The sequence below is a fragment of the Lepisosteus platostomus genome, chromosome 21, assembly GCF_059453375.1.
Source record: "Lepisosteus platostomus isolate fLepPlt1 chromosome 21, fLepPlt1.hap1, whole genome shotgun sequence".
Classification (NCBI taxonomy): domain Eukaryota; kingdom Metazoa; phylum Chordata; class Actinopteri; order Semionotiformes; family Lepisosteidae; genus Lepisosteus; species Lepisosteus platostomus.
The window spans coordinates 11,082,490-11,104,697 of NC_142631.1; the positions used below are offsets into that span (position 1 = coordinate 11,082,490).

The 22,208-nt window shown below is 38.7% G+C and overlaps 1 long non-coding RNA gene across 2 annotated transcripts in view; it reads right to left on the reverse strand.

Moving 5' to 3' along the window:
• Window positions 1-22,109, reverse strand: part of LOC148644034 (uncharacterized) — a 25,386-nt gene extending 3,277 nt beyond the window's left edge. Inside the window, exons 1-8 of one of the 2 annotated variants that reach the window (XR_015928949.1) lie at window positions 19,521-22,109; window positions 18,136-18,262; window positions 17,578-17,624; window positions 17,388-17,438; window positions 16,675-16,733; window positions 16,408-16,446; window positions 14,921-15,000; window positions 11,933-12,053 (exon numbers count right to left, since the gene is read on the reverse strand). This is a non-coding gene — a long non-coding RNA (uncharacterized LOC148644034). The remainder of the gene's footprint in view (window positions 1-11,932; window positions 12,054-14,920; window positions 15,001-16,407; window positions 16,447-16,674; window positions 16,734-17,387; window positions 17,439-17,577; window positions 17,625-18,135; window positions 18,263-19,520) is intronic. The other variant, XR_015928950.1, reaches the window with a different exon arrangement.
• Between the last annotated feature and the right edge of the window lie 99 nt (window positions 22,110-22,208).

Below are 22,208 nucleotides of genomic sequence, written 5' to 3' on the forward strand. Positions count from 1 at the left end.
TTGCTTGAAATTTTTCTCATGGTCTAAAAATACACAGCAATATAGGTATAATTTTGATAATGATATATTCTTACCTCTAGACGCTAGAAGAGTTGACGCTCTATAAAATAAACATCCACAAAGTGACTTTTTGTATCGTTACGAAGGTGTAGTTACTAAGCAACAACACGTTAAAATTATGAATTCCATTTTTATTGTGCTAAGCTTTTGAAGAACAATTAAGATCCGTACATTGTAGGACTGAGGCATTATGTTAGTTATAGTTCCTATTAAGGAAATGTAAATGAGAGGCCAAGTGGTCATACTACAGAACAATGGTTTTAAGTTTTTAGGTTTTTTTGATATATTACAAACCTGTTGAGGTTTGTAAAATATAAAAGAAGAGAAAAGTGTGAAGACTTGAACTGTAATAAAAAGCAGTACTATGTTCAGATGTAGTTATAGTACATCTAAAAGTAGGCTTTTTCCATGTATTATTTATTTTAGCCCTGCTGTTGTGGAGGTTGAGAAGATACAGAATGTCCTTATTATAGGCAAACTGCCCTGTCCATGGGAAATGGATTAGATGGTCAATTTGCAGTCAGGGACAATCAGGCCCACAACCTTCCTCTATAACAATGATGCAGAGCCTTGGGGCTTGAGTGCCATAGGGCGTTATGGTGTATGATCCACTTGAGCAACTGAAGCAGCTGTTGGCAGCTTGAACTGAAGAACCAGAGAGATAGAACTTGATTTCCATGTCGATTTAAACAGATACACAAGACTTGCTGGGGCAAAACATTCAGTAAGTACAAGAGGGCCTACAATCTCAGAAGGTCAAAATAAAAATTTCTCGGTTTAAAAAGTACTTGGGGAAAATAAATCAGGAGCACTGCGGGTCCAAAGTATCCAAGGTCTGATGAGTCACCCCCTCTTTTTCCACTCGCTAACAAACACCACTGGGTAAACCTTCTCCCTTCGAATCAGTGCACACAGCACCGAGTTTGTATCCTTTATGACTTAACGTTTTTTCACAATGAAATAAAACAATACAGTGCCTCCTAAAATGAACAAATCTATTGGCCAACTGCAGCAACCAGTATAGTTTTTATCATTCTAATTTCCTCCATGTTCTCAGTGGTCTCCTCCAGGTGCTCCATTTTCCTCCCACAGTCACAGTCCATAGACACTCTGGTAGACTAATTGTTCTGGCAAAATTGGCCCTGGTGTGTGTGTATATATGGTATGTGCCCAGTGATGGACTGATGTCCCATCCAGGGTGTACCCTGCCTTATGATCATTGCTTGCTAGGATAAACCCAGACTCGCCTACCACTCTGAATTGGATGCAGTGTTTAGAAAACGAATGGAACTTTTTGTATCTGTGGATAGTGTGGTTTTGTACAGACCGCATTTAGCTTGGCTGTCATCATTACCATAAAACCTCATGGTTTTAAAGACTTTTGCAGTATTTGTTTTTAACTCAATTACATGTTCCAATTGTTCAGAACAATTGGGCTTTTTCTATTTGTTACGCATCTGACAATACTGAATGCATAAGGGGAAGAAGCCATTTGAAAATTAAAACAGTAGCATAAGTACTGGACTTTAATCTGTTTATGGTCAAAGTGTTGATCTGGATTTAACTTTAAAAAAATTAAAAAACCTTGTTCTTTTTAAAAGATGTCCTCTGTTAAAGATGCTTGAATCTTGGGTCTGCATTAATTGACAGAATGAAATAATGAAACAATTGCTTGTTAACACGAGTACACTAGTTACCGATTTCACTAAGCATACTGCGTATCAGCTCACAATATTTCACTCACCATTTCACCTACTGAGCACTACAGAAGGGCAGCAGGTACTATTCCCACACTGCAAATGTACTGTACTGTAAATACAAAGACAAAACGTCTAAAACTGGAATCTAACATTCTCTTTGGTTACTAATGAGCATCATTAATCAATGCTAATGATAAATACTAGCGAATTAACAATAAATGAGCATTTGGTTAATAATGTATTAAACTGACAAATCTGCAGATAAAATAACCTGCTGATGAAGCATTTAAATATGAGCATAACAACCCACTGTTTGGTACTATGCTCTCTCACTGGCTACAGTATCCTGAATCCATTCAGGATGGTTGCTGATCTAAGCCTTTATGTTTGAGCAGTTGGTCTGAATCCAGCCCTCACGGAATCAGTGCGACAGCTGGGGTTTCAGGATCTCATCAGCTTCTGACAGGCTCAGCTAGACAATTAAAAGTGCCAGCAAAGCAACAGCATTTGTTAACAAGAAGCCACAGTAACAATTGGAATCGAAAGGGAAGAGCATGCCATAATCCAGATGGAACTGGATATCATTTCTGGCTTCATATTCATTGAGAGAACGCAGAGCAGAGCGAGTTCTCCCACTCTCTGTTTTAGAGGAACTCTGGGCAGACCTGTGCTGGAGAAATAAAAATTGCTGGTACATGCAGATCATAAACACTTAATGGGTTTATTCCATGCTGAAAAGAGAAGAAAGAAAACACAACGTTTTGGCTGTGGAGCCTTCTTCGGGTGTGAGAAAGGCAGGGCAGATTAAATAAAACAGGAGAACAAATGCTGGGAGAGTGGAGTGGAGTCAATGCTTTAAAAAATTCTACTGAACCTAAGCATTCACCTCCAATGTCCCTTTCCATACTTCTGGTAGTTCCAAAATTGATCTCGATGAGTAATTCCAGACCCTGGATGATCCTATCGACTTAAATCCAGTATCCGAATTAAACTGGCTCACCAACAGCTACTGTAATATGCTGGAACAGATTTAATGAGCCCCACTCAAAGCTCTCCTAAAGAGAGAATCTATTTGGTGAAACAGCGACGCCGGTATCCTGCACTGTATATCACATGGTTTGGCTGAGCCAAACCCACAGCTCTCACCTGTACGAGCAGTAGTTTGCAGAAGTTCATCCCATCATCCTCACACAAAATGAATTCAGACACATTCTGCACCTCCTACAGGCTAAAACCCCTCTTCCACAAAGCCTGTAATGTCAATCAGAGCCTGAACACGAGTTTTTTTTTACCTGGCGGTTATCTGTGATGTATATAAGCGCCTCATGTGGAGCTCAGTATTGCTCCCCCCGTTCCTTGGATGCAGGGCAAGCACATACAGAAAACCAATTTAAACATGGTTATTATCATCCCTCTCTGTAAGTGCACAGCGGGAGGGCAAAACACAAGAAGCAACTCTATTTTAATAACACCTGTCTTCAGCTCAAACAGACAGGAGCTGTCAAGAACCCCATGGGAAAATTTCCACTTTAATCCAAACATCCGTGCAATTAACAGCCTAATAATGCATAAACCCTGTCTGCAAATAAGTGTAATTTAATTGGCAGTTTTTTTTTCATGCAGTGTTAGGTTAGCATACATTAGACGTTAAGATGCAGTACTATGGTATGTATTTGGTTTTTTAATAATCAGTAAATTGCAGGATTCACGTCTCTGATTTAGAAGGCACTTCCTGCAAGTTAAAATATCATACAATTACAGCATTTTAATTTGTATGAAACAATGTTAATGGTTTCCTGGATATTGCTGCCCTCTCCTGGCGAACACACTACATGACACTTCCTATCACAACCTGGACTCGGGTTGTATTGAACATAACGGTTCTGGCCAGGCTACTACGATGCTCTGCCAGAATAAAATGAGCACCATTCGACAGTACCTTTCACAGTACATTTTTTGTGTCACTGAAAATAAATACTAGATTTACAATCCATATTTGTACAATTATGCAGCTACATTATTAACTAAGTGCTTTGGATAATGTTCATCCTCTAGGAGAACATAAATGTCTTGTTTACTTTTCCACACTGTTGTCATTCTGTTTCATGGGTCTGAGACTTCAAACTGCGGTTTCTCCCCCATACCAAATGGCAACCCACATTAGGACACTGACACCGCCCTGCCTGACAGTTATCTGAAAGTATCACGGCTGGAATTTGGCATTTGTCTGCCTCTACACTCTTATTTCTGCTGGAGCTGAATTGCTGAAATTGAGCAGGGACTACCATCTTCTAGAGCGCCACAAGATGGCGACACATTCCAGGAACATCACTATTTTACATACAACGCAGTCGATAATGACTTTCCTGTACTGTAACTAAGTCCCATCGATAGCCAAGCTTGTTTCAGAGCCATTGAATTTTAATCTGTGTTTCTGCAATATCTGGCAGGCTCTGAGACAGAGGGCAGGACAGTAATGGTGTACATGTCACATGGTGAACAGTAACTCCAGATAGGAGTCTGGGGTGATACTTTGGTAGTCATTGTTATAAACTGGATGAAGCAGGTATGCATCTTGAACAATACCTCTCCTAGTATTAGTATCTGCTACTGGGATGCGACATTCAAGTAAGATAAAATCTGTTCCTAAATCTCAAGTTAAACCATTTACATGCTGCACAGTATGTGAAAATTGCCTCTCCATTATTTTCCGTCTTGCTCAGTTTATACTGCAACAGCATTGTATATTCAGAACGGTAAAGTGATCATTACTACTCTGTGATTATTAATTCTAATTGTGATACATACACACATATCGCAATATAAAACTGACATACGAAAGTCAGCAAACCTTACTACTTGTAACTCTCAGGGACTTAATCTTAATCAATTCTCAAGACAAGATGTCATTTCACGTTATGAGTCAGCACACAGTCCCCCTTTTTTTCACAAAGCTTAATAAACAGTGATGGATTTATTTTGAAAGTTTACTTTGCATACAGCCCTGCATTGCTACAAGTTTAGCAATAGCATAGCGATTCCTTGGGTGAAAATGAACCTGTACTATTGTGACAACTTAAATTCCCATACAACGAAGCCAAAGATGATGAAAATTCACAAAAAAAGTAAATGTAATGTACACTGGAGACCCTGTAATTGTGGATTCCACTGTTGAATGGAATTGACTAATTGGTAGTGAGATATTTCAAAGTTTTTGGCAGACTCTACTATTGTACATTATTGATTTAAGTCCAAAACCAGTACGACCAATGTTTCAAATGCATGCCATTGTTATTTTTGATTGAGAACTAACTTAATATAATTTTCAACAATATACATGAAATTCTAAGCTCGTGCTTGAAGGGGTAATAGAAAAGGAATTTTGTTCCTGTATTAAAATATATACTGTACATCCCATTTTGGGGAAATAAATCAGTATGTAGACCACCATCATCCGTTAATCAATATACATTTTAGAATAAAAAAAACACTAGTACAGAAAACTGAACTTGGAACAAACATAAAAGTAAAATACTGACTTATGACTTGTAGTATATACATTTTTTTAGACAACAGGAATATTTTGGTGGCTGATTTTCGTCTTCTTTAATGAACTCAGGGTGAATGAATATTTTACTATGCAAATAAAGCAGCATTTAAAGAAAGCAGGAAGCTAAGTGTCTGCTTTCAACATTGCAGTCTAAAAGAGTTGAGGAGGTTAAAAACAGTACTATCCCCGAGCCTAGTGCTTTCTGAAGTTTGAGAACACAAAGAGTTATGGAGCATATAAGATGAATATTTCTTCCATGTTTCCAACCATGAACACCAATTATCACTTATAGTTCCTATAGAATAAAAGAAGTTAATCTGAGATGGCCATTTGGTTTACCAGATTGAGCATTTATTTAAGATCAGCAGTTTCAAATATAGCTCTTGGGTGTAACAACTTAACAACTGATGACTAAAGCATACACTGCCACCTGTTAAGGATTCTTTTGAAATCTGGCCCCAAATTAAAACATGTGGCAATATGAAATGTACATGCTGCAAGTCAGAAATAAAAATGCATTTAAAAAAATGAATTTATGGATGTTTTGGAAAGGGCTGAGAGGAGTCCGGTTAACTAAAGAATTTCATTGCAGTGTTCAAACAGTCACAAATGTTTAGATTTACTCAAGCCATCATAATGAAGAAAGAAAATAATGTTAAAGGCAACTGCCTGCCTATAAATTTGACTGACTGAAGTCACAAATACAGTTTTACCTGCAGTACTCTTTAGATCTAAAAAGAATACCACATACTAATGAATATTTGGATCTAAATATGGGTTGCACAACAAAATTAAACTTTTTTTTATTAGGGAAAAAAATAACACTGAAGTAAGAATCACCTGTTATCTAGATGTTTATATTTCTTCTTGCTGTTAAGATTTGGGTTATAAAAAGTCCTTGATTCCTTACTGACTTTAGCTTCCAGAAAGAAATACAGTTACAATGAAAGTCCTCCTGCAGTTTTTAGGTGCTGACTTGTCTGCTTATGTAAGAATGCACCAACACAGTACTGGAGGAACAAACATGGGTTATGAAAGATAACTGGTTAAAAGAGACAATCTCAGTCATCAGATGAAACATTTTTAAATGAAACAACAAACATTTGAACTAGCCAGATGCACTCTACAGAACAAACCATGACATATAATAAATAACATGGTCTACAGCTCCCAAGACTCCACTGATTTTAATGAAAATCAAATTCAAATTTTGTATACCTTATTACATAGTAACTGCATCGTTTACAAGCTGCCCCTTTTACTAAAGGTACTGTAATTAAACTATTTATAGGAGAACAAAATCTACATGGCAAAGGCCTCACAAAGAGTAGCATCAAAACAGAAAAAAGTTGCATTTTAACATAAAGTATTGTTAACATAAGTGTTGCACAGCTTTTTTGTTGTAAGTGGCCCAGAAAAGAAAAACAAAATAGTGTACAATACTGGAAAGTAGACAGAGATGAATACTATTGTGGAGAAGAATCTAAAATGTAGGCGCATTTTCAGGGAAAGGCAAATGCATGCCTTACTTCCAGCAAAATAAAACATGAATATGCTTAAAAAAATAAGTGGTGCAGCAGTCTCGATTCGGATCTTGAACAAGGACAAAAAAGCAAGAAAAAACTAAAACAAATGTTGCATTTCAAGGCAAAGACAAAGGGGAAAGTACAGTAGGCTAGAACAGTTAGCAGCTGTGCACAATCAAAAATGTTACTTCTACTTTTTACAAGATGGACAAGTGAGGATGACCTCACCAACGTTCAAAAGAGGGAAAAAAAACAGTGTGACCCATTACTCATTCAGGGGCCTCCATAAAGGTGCTCTTTTCAAGAGTTTGGTGGTTTAACGGGGGAAAAATAAACGTCTTTTCTTTCTGTTATGATGTAAGATATTTAAATTGTGATTGCCTCCGGTTCTGTAGCCGGTAACTGCATAGTCCTGTTAATAGTTCAATTCAATCTTCAGCTCTTTATTTTTATACTGACTGGGTGGCAAAATTTTCCAAAGCTGGAGGTGGAAGTGTTTTGGAGAGCTTCAGTTCACATGCAGACAGAGAAAAAAACCTGCACAGCTACAGTAACTGTCGCTTACTTAAATACTGCTGTGGCTTTTTTTTTTCTTTAGAAGAAAAGTAACATTTGTGTCAGTAATAGTATTTTAAAGCTGTTTACTTGGAGATATAGATTTAATAGATTTACTGTTCACTGAAACACTTTTTGACTATATTTTTACAATGTTAATTCAACCTCAAATCAATCTGTAATATCATTAACACTTTAAGTGATGGCAAGAAAACACAATGAAATACATATTGTATAGGTATTTCCATAATCCTTTATTTTGGCCTTTTTTATTTTATTTTGCCTAATAAACAAAAAACAGAGGAGGAGGCAAGATCTCCTTTGGAATCTGTTTTAATAGTATTTACATAAGGTACTGCTTTCTTAAGACCTTTTTAATCTCTGCTAAGAGATTAAATCTCTTTAAACTTTTTTTTTTTGCAACAGAGGGTGCAAATAAGTGCCGAGCTGCAAATCTCATGTTGCCCGACTTGAATTGACTACAGAATATCACGTTAATAAACAAATTAATCTTTAAAAACCCAAAGGGGATGTTTTTGGCACTTTTTGTTCCCCAGCCAGAGTAAATTTACAAACCTCTTTCTGTTATTGTCAAACTCCCGCAAGGCTACACTATTCACACCTTAAAACAAAAAAAATCTACTGGGGTCATTGACAACTTTTCAAAACAAAGCAACTGAGCAAAATGCAAAGAGTGATCCATTATTTCTTTTAAATCAGGGTCAATGATCCATGAAAAGTGTTCATATGGCTAGAAAACAGCACAGAGGACACAATAATAAACCATATGAAACAGCTTTAACTATTGACTCCTTCCATACTTGAGTCAGCATTCTGTAAGATAGTAGTGCTACAGAAGCACTGTAATATTTGAGTGCATTCTTTTCTATCGCATACAGCATAGAACTAGAAATGAATTAGAAGAAAATGGTAGATGAACAGTAGAATATGATTACACATCTACAAAATTAACTATGTAATAATTCATACCATTATTTTACTGTGGTTGCTATGGCAAAGAAGGAAAGAAACTCACAGTGGTGTGTTGTGCACAAGAAATAAAATAAACTATGCAAATTCATCTATGTTCATTTGTTGAATAATAATTATTCACTACATGAATAATCAGGCAGCTATCCGAGTCTAAAAAAAAAACAAAGAACACTGAAGGCAAAAATCAAAAGAAAAGTTTAGTAAGGCTCAGATAGTGAAGGTGCTTGCTCAGAGCACAGGATGAGCACTTTGGCTCAGAGGTTGCTTTTCTCAGCCTGGATCATGTCACTAGTCAACGGCGATGGGATTCCCCAAACGGTACTCTGCCAATTGTAAACCACAACTTCGCCAGTCACAGCTGGTTAATGGCAAGACCCAAGCTTGAACTAGCTATGAGACTTTAAAATCCTTCAGATGAGATGTAAAACCAAGGTCCTGACTGTCTGTGGTCATTAAAAATCCCAGGGCATTTCTTGAAAAGAGTAGGGGTGTAACCCCAGCGTCATGGTCAAATTTCCCATTGGCCCTTACCAATCATGGCCTCCTAATAATCCCCATCTCTGAACTGGCTTCATTGCACTGTTTTCCTCCCCACTGATAGTTGGTGTGGGGTGAGAGTACTGGTGCACTATGGCTGCCATCACATCATCCAGATGGGGCTGCATATTGGTGGTGGTGGAGGGGAGTCCCCATGACCTGTAAAGCATTTTGAGTGGAGTGTCCAGAAAAGCACTATATAACTGCAAGCAATTATTAATTATAATTAAAGGTTAAGTAGGTGTCCCTGGTCTGTGATGAATTGCAGAATCTGACCAATCTAAGATCACCGAGATAACTGCAGTTGAAAAATAAATGTACCCATCACATCATGCAATCAATATTCTTTTAAACTTGAAATACTTACCAGGCAGTGACTAAGGTTGAGAGAAATAAAGAAAATTGACATTTTCATGTAGCTGGATTATAGTTATTAAAACCATAACCTCAAATGTTTTTTTTTTTGCAGATAGGACATGATAGACATTTAACATGGAAGTATTGATATTTACAATTTTCTTCCACTGGGTATCCAGTTGAACTTTAAAAACCCAGTTTATTTATCAACAAATACCGCAGCCTTTTCAACAGATCTGAACAAAAGTATACAGAATTTATTGACACACAGTTCTGTTCATTCTGAATACATCCTCTCATTATCACTTCTATACCCAGTAATTTCAGCTGCTGAAATGTTTTTTTTTTGTCCTGAAGTGGAAAGGATAATTTATCATGTCCTACACCAACAGCACTTTGAAATATTACAGCCGAGCTATTAGTTCTCACGATGAGACCTCAAAGGATGTAAAAGTAGAACACAAGGCTAATTTCCAGTAAGAAATACAATGCTCATAAACAGCGACTTAAAAATTAAACACATTTAGATGTTATTTTTGCATTTGTCTCATAGGAAAACATTAAGAGTAGAAAGTGAAATATAGATTTACAGAGAAAATGAACCACAGAAAAATCTATACAGCTCTTGTCATAGCTCATTAATGTTAAGGTATCTTTTCCCTCCCTTATCCAGCATATTTACAGTTTAATTCCACATGCATATTAACACCCTAAAGCCCACATTTTGGGGGGTATTCTTGACTCTTACCCAGGTAAGCCTGTAAACATGCTCATTGAGATCACCATCCAATACAACATTTCAAATAGTAGAATACTTGTCCAAAAATTGAATTTTGCCCTTGTGGATACATTCTCTTTAGTTAAGTGTGCCTGCTTAACCATTTCAGACACATATCTTGTTTCAGTGAAGTATATTTTGCACTCCAATGAGTGGAAGGTTCCATTAAGTAATATTGTAGAAATTCTTAGCTCTGACCCTAACCTTGTGCAAACCCTAAGCTAGGGTTAGGGTTAGGATTCATGTAAATGTAGACAATGTTTGATGCCATAGCTGTGTTTTAGGACAGAAATGATATTTAGAAAAGGTGTTATTTCAATTCTATCTGCAGAATTTTTTTTCTCCATATACTGTACTTCTCCCAGGTTTTCAGTCTGCTAGTTTATCGATTGCCTGCATTAGAACGTGACATAAGTAAAAAAAAAATAGAGTTGAGGGGCCGATAAGGACTTCTCTCACTATTTAGCATGTTTTAATTCTGAGTGCCAGCACCTTAGAGAAATGCTGGCTTAAACAGACTGGTTAACCTCGAGGACTTGCTCGAAGTTCAGTGTCAAAGCAAAGTAAGAAATCGTGCTGCTGCTCTCTAGGACATTTGCTCAGTGACCTTTAGATTACTATCACTTTAACACCCAATCTCTGGTGTCCCAACTGCTTTGTTCCATCTGATCTAAGCAATTGCCTTTTATGTGTGTACGTGCGCCAACTTCAATACACTCGAGGACTGCAGGCTGTTAGGAAAGTTCAGTCACAGGGTGGCTCGAAAGGAATATGTTCTGAGATTCTCAGGCCACCGCTGGCTGTAATAAACTCCTGGCAGGAGAGGACACTGTGAGAAACGCTGACTGATACACCGATCAATACCGCACACCACTGTCAAGTGAATGTCTCTGCCTATGCTTCAGTCTCTCAAATGAAGAAAATGGTATTGGTTTAATTCTGGAAATGTAATGCACTCTGACTTAATTTATTCTTCACACTCAGCAGCCAGGGGAAGCCTTAAGCTTTACAGAATGGTATAATTAAACACCTTCACCTACCTCATTGATAAAATATTTCAAAGCACTTCAAGACCTTTAACAGGAGTATTTTCATAGGGACAATTAATGCAAATTAAAGCAATTTTACTGGAAGCATTGATTAAATCTCCTGTACTCAAAGCACTGCAAGGGATAAGCAGTAATACGATTATCTCTGCAACAGAAGCAGACAGTATACAAATACTGTATACAGTAGCTACTGTTATTGGTATGTTAAATCATTTTTTTTTTTAGGAAAACAGTCGAGATACGAAATAAGGAAGCAGAACACTTGCTGCGAGTACAATAATATTTCTGAAACCTAATTCTCAAGAAACCGCCATTGCTTTGTTAGCACTGCCTTAGAAGACAATATGAACCTAGAAGTAGAAAGTAGAAAATGTGGATTTAAAAGAAATCAAGATTTTTTGCAGTGCTCTAATATCACATTTTATTTTTTGTCTCCGCATTCAGGAATTCCCTGCCAGTTTTTAATCCGTTTCCCTTCGTGCTTGTGTAAACAAATTATTATCAGTCTTTTCTGAGCTGGATCGCACTGTCTCTTTAACCTAAACTACTCAAACGGAGCAATAACACAATAAGAATCAAGGACTGAAATGTAATGTCTAAGAGGTCATTTGTAGCTTTTAACACACTTTAATGTAAAATGATCCCTGGTTATGGAGCACTATTAACTCTAGTGTAAGGAGCAGAAAAGCACTGGGGACAACCAAAGTTTCCATTAGTTATAAAATACACTGCCAAAAAAGGTCATTAAGTGAATCTCCAAATTAAACAATATAAATCAAAACTGTGAAGGTGCAGGCCAAAACGTTTAAATCAGCTACAGTTATTACCTGAAGAAGGCTCCACGGCCGAAACGTTGTTTTCTTTCTTCTTTTTCCAGCAGGGAATACACCTACTACTTGTTCCATACGGGAATTTAGTCTTTCAACGGAGCCATGGGGTCTTCAACAGCTGCAGACAGTCAGGGTGTAAATTCAAGACACGGTGCAATAGACAAACCAGACATTCTGACGACGAATATGATTATGGATGTCCGCTGCTGTAGATTTCGATGCATTTTGGTTGTGGGTTATGTGACTTTGCATCTACAACTTTAAATACCGACTTGTTGAACTAATTTAGACGGCCTTAAATCGTGTAATCCTTTCTCATTCAAATAATTATCCTAGATCTGTTTCTGTTTATGTTTTAGACTCTTGTCTTTAAGAGTTTATATTTATATTAATGTATTTGGGAATCAAAATTGTTAATACTTTGACAAGCTACTCGTCTCAGTTCCAAGAAAAAATACAATTTTCCTTTGAACATGTCGACAATATTTGGATTTTAGAGTAAAAACGTAAGAAAGCCCGCTTGTTAGTAAAATCTTTAGAAATGAAATTAAGCCCCCATTGATCAAACCACAGGTGGTACACACGTCTACGCAGGGCTCTCTTACAGTGCAGAAGCAAGGGTTTGTCGTGATATTTAACACCAGTATCATGTGACCGGAGTCTAAAACCTCTTGGTTTTGAATGAGAGGACCCAGAGCCAATCAGATCACTGGCATTGAATCCAGTCACGTCACGCACTAAACTTTCTCAATTAAAGACGGGACTCCCTCCTGTTGCCCAATAAACTCCGAGTTTCAAGGGGAGGGGCGGGAATTTTAAGTTTGTTAATGTTCCTCTACCAGAAAGCACACGAAGCTCCTAGGACATGTTTACATTCTCTCTCAAATTCTTGTTGAACTTGAACTTGAACTTGAACTTTATTGCCATATGTAACCGGTACTGGTACAATGGAATTCTTACTTACAGAAAGTCTCTCGATTATAAAACAAGTGTAAAAAACAAAACAAAGTGCAAACAGTGCATCAAGACAATGTACAAACAAACAATAGACAATGTGCAAGTAAACATGCAGACAGTTTGACTGTAAACAATACAGACGTGTAAACAATGACTGGAGACGTACAATTAATAAATTACAATGAGGTAGATGGTGATGGTGTAGGTGTGGTCCGAGGGGGATGGCTAAATGTGTTCGCCAGTCTCACTGCTTGTGGATAGAAGCTATTGAAGAATCTAGTGGTAAGTGTCCGTATGCTCTTATATCTCTTGCCTGAGGGCAGTGGGGTGAAGAGCTCATGCCCGGGGTGGTGACTGTCCTCTGTGATGGCCAGAATTCTACCACGGCAGCGGTCCTCATAGAGCTGTTTAATCTCGGTGAGACCGCAGCCGATGATCTTCTGGGCCATATTGACCATTCTCTGCAGTGCCTTTCTTTCTCGCGAAGAGGTGTTGCCATACCACACGGTGATCCCGTTGGTGAGGACGCTCTCGATAGTGCAGCGGTAGAAGTTCACCAACACATGTGTTGGCATCCCCCATCGCTTGAGGCACCTCAAGAAATAAAGGCGCTGCTGAGCCTTCTTCATGATAGAGTCAGTGTTCACAGTCCAGGTTAGATCTTTAGAGATGTGAATTCCCAAAAACCTAAAGCTGGTGACTGTTTCCACTTCCGTTCCATCAATACTGAGTGGGCTGTGAGTGTGTGGCCTGTGTCTCCGAAAGTCCACTATTAGCTCTTTCGTTTTCTTTATGTTCAAGTCCAGGTTATTGCTATGACACCACCTAAGCAGCTGTACAACTTCATCCCTGTAAGTGGACTCGTCATCATCACTGATCAGTCCTATTATAGTGGTGTCATCGGCAAACTTAATGATGCGGTTATTGCTGTGTCTTGCTGTGCAGTCGTGAGTAAATAGGGAGTACAACCTTGGACTCAGACAGCAGCCTTGTGGGGTTCCAGTGCTCAGGGTGAGTGGTGTTGATGTTTTATTGCCTATCCGCACCACCTGTGGTCTCTCGATAAGAAAGTCCAGCAGCCAGTTGCAGACAGAGTTGCACAGACCTAATCCCCTGAGCTTTGTCACCAGTTGACAGGGTATGATGGAATTAAATGCTGAACTGTAGTCCACAAACAGCACTCTCACATACGAGTTCTTAGTGTCCAGGTGTTCCAAGGCTGTATGCAGAGCCAGGGAGACAGCATCATCCACTGATGATGCTGTCGTGACTCGTTCAACATTTCTACACAAAACACTTTGCAATTAAAATCTCTTGTCCTTTCTGCGGTTTCAGTTTCTCAGGAGCTGCTCTTCCAGATCCTTATTAATGCCAGCACCAGTTTGGCCAAGGCTGTGATATTAGTCAAATGCAAGTATGTCTAAAGAGTTTATTTTACCAATGGTAATGATGCAACATCATTTTGTTGGAAACCAGTTACTTGTTTGAATGAAGAGACAGCCGGAGAACAACAGCCTGAGTTTTATAGTCCAATTGCAGGAAAGCTCATGCAGCAACTACTACTGAGGATCAGAGGAAGATGAAGCACCCTAAATTCATGAGTGACGGGCACCCTGAACACCCTACAGGTGCAAAGGAAACACGGGTAGGCGCATTAAAGAAACGGGAGGATGATTATACATAGAGACTCGCTCTTCGCTACCCGAACCTTTCCCTGAACTTCACGCATTTGTTTAAGAAACAATCCACGGACAAACTAGTTTATTGCAAAAACTGGACAAGAAGAAACAGTGTAGCCCCCCAACCAGGCTGGTTGTTATTAATCAGTATTGAACGTCGCTCAGGCGGTCAGCAGTCTAGAGCCCCAGGAGAGGAGACGCTCCCCTGTCAGGACAGATGGCCGGAGAACTGGTCCCGAGATTTCTGGAAGGACAAACATAAGGCTCTTTCTTTATACTGGAAAGCAAGAGGTTCGATAAGCAGAGTGCAGACCGGGTGGATTCTCCCACCTTCGGATTCACCGCTCACCTTTCCAGTTTCACCAGCCAGGAAGGTCTGTGCTTAGGCGATGTTGTAGAGGACAGGAAGACTGGAGAGCTGAAGAGAAACTGCATTAAATAAGAGAACTGTCGGAACACGAGAAATAGACCGGGCCAAGCACCCAAAATATAGGTAGCAATATTAAATCGTAACAGAAACAAGACGATGCATTTCGCCCTTTTAAAAGGGTACCAAAATGCTTTAGAAAGCAGATTTATGGTTCTTTTATTCATCAGTTTGGTAAAGATGGATACTACAAATTTTAACAATGTTTTCAACGCAGGGAGTTGAATCAAATACGATACACGCAGTACGTGGTACTTGATCTTAAATGTGTACGTAGCATTGCATTTCTATGTAGATAGAATTTATTTTCTAAACATTGGAGTAGTGGGATTGGGGTGCATCTGTTTCCTCATGAAATTACCTTTTAGTTTTTAATTGAATTTGAGCGCGTTTGTACATTTCTTTATTCAGTCAGCTTATTTCAAAAATCAATAGACTTGAGAAAGTCAAGTGAATCGATTCTGTAAATCCGTCCGAAATCTTGTTAACTTGATCCCTTTTCTTTTGCCTTCAGTTCTGCTGCTTCTGGTCCTCAGCGCTCCGACGATCTCCTTTCCAGCAACTCTTCGTGCGTTGGCAAGTTCTTCTTGGCAATGTGTATTTCTCCTTAAATTTCGTTATTGACACCAGTGGCTTGATCTGCAATGTACCGATTTAGTGATGTATCTTGCTCTTCATGTAGTGAAGTTCTTAACCTGTGTTTTCCTGTTGACTGCTGCTATGTGCTGTGCATTGTACAATAAAAGCTGTTGATCGCATTTTCTGAATTGTCTTCTATTTTTTGAAGGGGTGTTGGAAGGGTTTGCTCTGGGCTGATATCTCAGTACTGTAAGTGTCTGGCTGGAGATTCTGGAGCGATCACAAGCAGTTTCCAAGAAACGATGCATTGGGTTGTTTTGTACTTTGCACCGCAAGGGGACACCCTGTCGCATTTTTTCTTGGGAACTGCGGGGGCTACCCCCTTTTTAAACGGCTCCAGATTTCCCCGCCTTTTTAGGGGTTTAGGGTCCCTAGCAGTGAGCCCAGGTACAGCCCCGGGGGGAGAACTGAGGATAGCTCTAGCCAAGCCCCCTCACTCACAGCTTGTAACTGGCTGTCTCCTCTCCAGGTGACCTGCCTCTCTGCAGAGACCAAAGCCATCACCAGCCTGCCTTCCTCTGCTGCTGGGAGTGAGGGGGCTTGGCTTGATTGATGGGTGGATACCACGCCCTGAAAAATCCCCAACATACAGTATACTAAGTGTTTTGGCGGGAAAATCTGACCACACTTAAAAAGGGGGCTGCCTCTGCAGTTTCCAAGTCACAATGCGATAGGGTGCCCCCTCGCGGCCGGGCACTCCAAGCATAAAACAGCCCATCGCATCGATTCTCAGAAACTGTTTGCAGTCATCTCTCCGCCAAAAAACTCACCAACATCAGGGTTTTCCAAGACCAAGGGGTTACAGACCTCTGCACAAGAAATATAAACACAAACTTCAATGAACAATTTATTGAGTGAAAATTGCATACAAAACAAAGCATTCCAGTACGACAGATAAACAGGTTTTGAAGTGAAAATTAACATTGGAATCCCAAAGTTTCAAAGCACGGCTACATTTACGCTAAATGCTTCTACACGTAAACAGAGTACGAAAAGATTTGCATGCAATAAAAGGTAAAAAAAACACAGGAACATACAGCACGTTACTGTTTCTCCAAGGGATCTGTCGAAGTGGCGACCGGAATGAAGACTGGAACTTCGTTGCAAGTCCAGCAAAACAACAGAAATCAGTATTAGATGTGCGTTGTGTTACAAATAGGATCTCGAAATGATCCCAGCTAGTTAGATCGAGCATTTGTATCGATTGACACGTTTAGAAGATAAAAAGATTTACAGTTGGAATAAAGCGATTAGCCTGGGGTAACAGAAAATGTTCCTGTTCAACAGGGTATTCAAGTAGTTACATTTAAAGCTTAAATTCGAAGAGTGAATAACGAAGGCACAATTCTGCTACAGTGTATCGATTAGATAGAAACTACCGCATTCTAATTTTTTTTACGATTTCCATTTGATTAGCATATTCTTTTTCTTAATGTACACATGAACAATTAATCCAAATCTGTTGTTTTAATTGTTGTGATGCAGTTTGGAAGCCAAAACGGTTTCTTATAAATGTGCTTTATGCGCATAAAAAAAAGTGATCGCAGTTTTAGCAGAAAATGATTTCTATAAACAGCAGGCCCACAGTGTTTTCGGGTCAAAATCATTTCTGCCCTGGAGAAATCTAGTATCGCCTAGTTTGAGTCTTCTTTTGACAAGGTGCATTACGTTTTCCAACAACAATATTCGGCAGGTACAGTATACAGTGTACTTCAGTACGATACGTATGAATAAAAAGGTTTCTACTTACATAGATAATTCCAGCAGCTAAGCCAAGCTTGTCCTGCCCAAAGACACCAAACTGGAAACAAATGAACAGATGTATTTAGACGATCATTTAAGATAATTGTTTCTTAGTAGCGAACGGCGTGTTCACCAGGGCAGACAGAACATATTTAAATAGATACGTGTAAAGAAATGAATAAAATGTTTATACTCACGTTTATACTCCCATTACTTAGTGCGAATCATGTCCTGCCCGAAGACACTAAAATGAAAACGCAAAAAGGGCAGAATTTAGAATTTAAAGACCATTTAAACTAAAAACTATTAGAAGCGGGCTTTTACTACGAATATAATAACACAACCGCACAACATACTCTGGAAAATCATGATAAAAAACTTTACAATTCTAGGTGTCGGTTTGGATAAATGCACACGCTTGATTTTGTGAACACAATTCACGAAGTGTTTGATAAAGAAACAAAAGGAAAGCGACGTTTTCATTCTGCCGATACAGCAGTGTCTTTACGGCTACAACAGAGCTTTTCTTCAATGTAAGAGGAAAACACACGTTGCCTGTGAAACACAGGTGGCTTGTTAACCATAAGAGAAGCTTTAGAAAAGAAAATACATTTAAAAAATGCCAATGAAAATACGAGTTTTACCCCTTTATCCTGCGAGGTTTAGACTTCATAATTACACGAGTAAAACTTTATCTACATTCAAATAATGGAAAAATAAAAAAATAATCATAAAATGACGCGGAACAAACTCACTCAGCTCCCTTCTCTCCCGCAGAACCTGGCGGACAGGTGCGTGGGGCGTGGCCTGCGAGGTATGTCATTCGAGTGGGCGTGGTCACACACTGACGGCGCAGGTAGCTTTTTTTCTTCCACCTGAAGACTTGTGGAAGAAATCCAGCATGTTTTCAGAAGCCCCCATGCGTTACAAGTTTCAAAATCTTTTTTTCTATGCTCATCTGAGAAATCACAGTACATTTAATCCTTATTAGTATCTGAGAACCACAGGAATGTGAATGAAATAATTTAGTAATATGTACGCGAGCTGTGGGGTTTCAAGATCTTTGCACGGCACTTACAGTTCTATAACCTGACTTATCTTAATGCTGCACCAAGAAGTCTGATTTTTGATCTGTAAAAAGGTTATTATACACTCAATTTACTACCTTTGTACTTCTTATTAGTCATGCAGCTGATGTGTTTATCAACACAAAGACTACAGTTTCCACCACACAAGCTGGAAATGAAGCCCATTTGTGTGGAAGAGGTGTCTAATGAAAGAATGAAAATAAAACCAAAAAACAAGTGACTACAAGTTTGGGTACAGACTGTCCCTGAAAAAATACCCACAGCAGTGCAGAAGCAACTCAGACAGAGGAACCAGAGAGCACAACACAGTTTACTGCAACAGAGGTCATCTCCTTTCTAACAGCCAGAAACAATACAAAAATAAAATACAGCATACTGAAGTGATACTGCAGAGACAGAGTGTAAGATCTGTACAAGTATATAAATACACATTGCTTTACAAAACAGATAATCAAACCATTATATCCGTCTCTAAATATTCACTGAAAAATGAACTTCTAAATGATGATGTTCGGGAAAATATTTTTAAATAAAGATTAAACCAGCATCTGTATTCTGTCTTTGTCTAATTCTGGGCTTGCAGAAATACATATTAATAATGTAACAACTAAATATTCAATACACACAAATCAACATGTAATCTCTGTTTTCTAGATCTCTCATGTACTCAGTACAGATTTACAGAGGGAGAGAGACTGGAGCTAAACCAGCTGGTTACTGGTTTAACTGAAACAAACAAGCACCCTTTTCCCATCTCTTAAAGTGCTGCTGATATAAAAACACCTGGACCATCTGAAGACACACTGATCCCTCCAAGACCAGGAGTGGACACCCCTGCTACACATTAACCCCACCCAAGACTGGACACCTCTTACTTACTTTACTGTCCTAGATGGGACATTTGCTTTCCAAAGGTAGGTTAAAGACACAACATGAAACCATTAACAAATAAAAAAAATATTACTGACAAGAGAAAAAGTACAATAAATATCAAGTAAAAACTACAATCCATTCTCACAGCTCCTGTTAAAGATAGCTCTTGTCCTGCCTACCTCCTTCCTCAGGGCTGTGGAGTGGACGGTGCTATCGCAGACTGTGCGGACTGTCCAGCTGGTTTTCATGATGTTCAAAGCTCAAGGACTCAGACTTTAGAAACGGTTGAGCTTCAGTTTGGTTTCTACAGTAAGAGCCAGAAGACGCGCTCTGACACATGAGGGCTTCACTGAATCAGCCTCGAGATTTCTAGCATCAAATAAAATTTCCACAGCACATCGTGTAACGTAGCGCCGTGACTTCTTCCGTTCAGATTCACAGAATACGATAGTAAAAAACAACAGTACTGTATGTAGTTACGGCTGTAAAGGCAGACTCATTTTTACCAATGAAGGGCCATAACAATGAAATACTGTATACCTTTTTGCTAAAAAAAACACTCTTGACCGAAGAAACAATAAGAAAAATAAAATTCCCGCCCCTCCCAATGAATCTCGGAGTTTATTGGGCAAACTGGACCAAGACTCGTCTACAATTTGGACAATTTACTGTCAATCAACAATAATTCCCCACTAACCAATCGTGACATTACTAGACTCAAGTTATCTGATTGGCTGTGGATCTTCTCATTCATAAACGAGAAAGTATACACCCCAGTCACATGATCCAGGTGTTTAATATCGCAACAGCCCTCCACAGATTCATGTATCACCACCGCTGCCTGGCGGGCATGTGTCGGAATCAACTCTCTCTACTATAGTCTATTGTTCGATCAATAGGCTTGTCATTGTTTCTAAAGATTTAATTGACACTGCGGGCTTTCTTACGTTTTCACTTTAATATCCAAAGAAATCTCCGCAATCGAAGTATCCAATGTTAAAAACGACATTTTTGTAATAACTCAGTCGTGTAGCAAGTTGCAATAATAAATTGTGATTCACAGTCATCAAAAATTTAAAATTGCATATAACCAATATAATTTAGTGTCTGTTAAAGTAAATCATCCAAACAAAACCTGATTTGAGCTATGTATTAGAACTTCATTAGAGAGATCTTGCTATTCTGGGGTTTGCTAAAAAAAATGGCTTTTTTTTCCAGCTTGTGGGTGAATTTTTAGAGTAGGCAGCATTTATTTGTGGCATCTGGGTTTGCAGAATTAATTGCAGGTTTTATTGCATTTATTTAGAAGGCAGGTTATTTTGGCCTCTGAAGGCATTATATAAGAGTTTAATACTTAATAGCTGTGTTGGGCATTCTGGGTGATTGAATCTTAGGCCTCTGAAATGCCTTGTCTGTATATACAACACAAGTTACTATAGTTACAGTATGCTTTGTCTAGTGTTTGTCATTAATAAACATTTGTTTAACCATGTGTGGCTTGATTATTACTCTTTTTCACCAAAGCTGTGCCAGAGATCAAAATTCACCACTGATTCACTGTCTACTTTTATTTTGCAAGTGTAGGAAGAAGCACAAATTGCTAGCACTGAATAGAATATATATATAGTGTACTTTTCTTCTATTAGTATAGAAATTTAGCTCTTACCTTTTTAAAAAGGAAGTTTAACATTTAACTATTAAGATCTTGGTCAATGAGGTGAATGGCCCTGAGTTCTCTTCAACCACTGAGAATGTCTTTTTTGGGAGGGCAAAAACCCACCAGCCACAACCAATAATGCCATAATGAAATGACTTTTGACATTTCTCTTAAATGTCTAAAACTGAGACTTTGCTAACGCTTAACATTTAAATGTGTCTCATAACTGACTGGAACATGCACTCAGACCAAGATGAGGATCAGCCAATATTTTATCCAAGGATCATGCAGATGGCTCCGGCTCTTACACTTTAAAATTAAACCCTTTCTTTGTCAATCCTAAACTTAGTGCCCCAAAAACGTTTGGGGTTTAGCTTCTTAGAGTTCCTTCCCCATCACTGGGTATATACCTGCTAATGTCACCAAAAAACTCTACTTAATAAAGTAATCTTGGCTCGATGCAATTTCATCGCTAAAAGTGAAAACCAAAACCTGTTTGAGCCCTAGCTACGACCCAGGTGGTCGGAGGGTGGTAGTTGAAGTAGCTTCCACAATTGTTTAGAAACCCGATTTCTAGCAAATTTAACATTACTATGGATAAGCACAAGAGGGCAGTGTAGGATAAGAAATGGATGAGCGAATTACCACTAGCCGTGAAAAGCACTTAATTGCATCTCTCCCGCAGAGACTCCGGTGCTTGGAAGGAACCCATGCGCTCAGTGCTCCTACAAATCAATCTTTTAGCAAGGTACAAAATTCACAATTTTTACAAACGTTACTGTTTATTTAAAAATCCGCAAAGCGTTATATTTAGTAAGAGAGGGTGATCTCCAATGGTATTTTGCAGCGAATGCATTTTCCAAAGCTTTAAACTCCCTGCCCTCCATATGGAAACGTCATTAGAAATAAAATGCCTGTAATATAAGAACACAAAGCGCTTTGAGACGGGATGTTTACCGCAAAGCTGCCTCCAAGCTCTGCAGGAGAAAATGCAGTACTAAGAATTACAATTTCACATCAACTAATGCTAAATCTCATTAGTACCACCTAGTCACATCTTTACATTTGCAACTTTTGTGATCTAGTGTTAAATTTACAGTAATACGGCTATTGCTTCATCCATAGCATATTAACCTTGACCCATACTGTACGTATATAGTTTATACTGCATACTGCATAAAATGTTACTTCAGGTGGGCTGCACTACAGC